The 1,692-nt window shown below is 39.6% G+C and overlaps 1 pseudogene; it reads right to left on the reverse strand.

Annotated features, from left to right (window-relative positions):
* Positions 1 to 243: 243 nt before the first annotated feature.
* Positions 244 to 1,071, reverse strand: LOC149167140 (caffeoylshikimate esterase pseudogene; annotated as a pseudogene).
* Between the last annotated feature and the right edge of the window lie 621 nt (positions 1,072 to 1,692).

Genomic DNA, 1,692 nt, shown 5'->3' on the forward strand with positions numbered 1-1,692 from the left:
TAAATAGTAGTGGCATTTTGACTTGCACACTTTCTTGGTCTTTTATTTTCTTGGGGTTCATATTTTTCATATTTTTTGAACTTTTTATTCTTTTTGTCCTTTAATTATTCTTTTAGGACATACTCTCTTTACATTTTTTATTTTTTTTGAATATGGAAAACATTTGCAGAAAGCAAAGGTATGTACATATTACACGTTTAATCTTAGCCATTCAAAAATTATGACTCCTATTGGTATAGGAACCTAACACCCGCTCTTGGTTTTCTCGTACAACTGCGTGCTGGACTCTGAGTCAGTGATTTCATCAGAGGACCCATGGCAGGTCAGGAAAGGAATCGTGACCTTATTGAGATTATGCTAAAAGAAAGCACAAACCCGGAAAACCTCTTGCATGGTGCCCATGCGAGTTGGGCCTGTGTACCTCCTGGGGTTGCTGGCGATTATCTTTAACTTCTTGGGGTCCTTGATGGCCTTCTTGACCATCTTGATGTCACGCATCATGGCTTAGGTGTCGGAAAACCTGAAGAGGATCATGTAGGTGGTGAGGCACGACGAGGAGGGACTCATGGGCTCGGGCATCATGAATAGGGGAATGAATAATATGAGCCTGTCGTAGCCATTGGGGCACATGAGAAGAGTCATAACTACGCCAATGGATTCCTTGACTAGAAACATGGGGAGGCCCTTGTAGGGATCATTGTCTCTCATGGCATTGAAGAAGTGGAGGGACGCTGCAACGATATTCTCCATGTCACCCATGTAGTAGCGGAGCCCATCGGATTTGTCGTGGCAGAGGGGATTCGCGCCAAAAACAACATAGCCACATTGAGAATAGGTGATGGGGATCTTCTGGAACATCCAATCGGTATTACTGCCATTGTTATTGGTCATACAAACAATGTGTTTCACAGGGTCTTCGATTAGTATCCATGGCTGGGTGAATAGAGCGTCGTGTGGCACTTTGAAACACTCCCCATGGTTTAAGTGGAGTTTGGTATTAGAACTCAAGGACTTCCAATTATTTGACAATACGGATAGTATATAAAGTGTAGTGCCCACTGCAATCGACATGGCCAAAAATCCCTTAAGACTAAGGGTACAGATCTTGAATAATGATGGTTGAATCCTCTAAAAAAAATTAGAGCCTCTTAATTTCTCCATTTTTCATTAGAGTTATTAGAAGAATAGATCAATGTTGATAAACCCTAAAAAAACAGAAAAAAGATCTTTAAAAACCCTTATGCACTTCCTATGTGAATCCTGGTTTCTATGGATTCGTAACTTGGATCTGATACCACTGATCTAGATTTTGGGGGGCCAAGATCCGGGAACCATGAATGCAAAGAGAGTGAAGAGAGACAACTTATAGACCACCAAAATATTGAACAGAAAATACTTAATGAATGCTTCACAACATTAGATAAATATTTATTAAGTGGAAAACTCATTTCTAACTACATTATGGAGGACCCATCCATCCTTTTACAAAGTGGGGCTCATTATTTATAGCCTTTTGAGTTATATATACCATGGGTAAATACCATGGGAAAATACCATGGGCAAATACCATGGGTGCATGCGAATTTCCATTCACATCAATTAACGTCCTATCTTGTGACTGTTCCAATAATAAATCATCCATCTATTGTTGAATTTCATTTAATAATACATTTGCTTCTGTATTCAATTCTT

Source organism: Pinus tabuliformis, chromosome 5_1, assembly GCF_031772625.1.
Source record: "Pinus tabuliformis cultivar Carrire ecotype Pingquan chromosome 5_1, CPIR1, whole genome shotgun sequence".
NCBI classification, from domain to species: Eukaryota; Viridiplantae; Streptophyta; class Pinopsida; order Pinales; family Pinaceae; genus Pinus; species Pinus tabuliformis.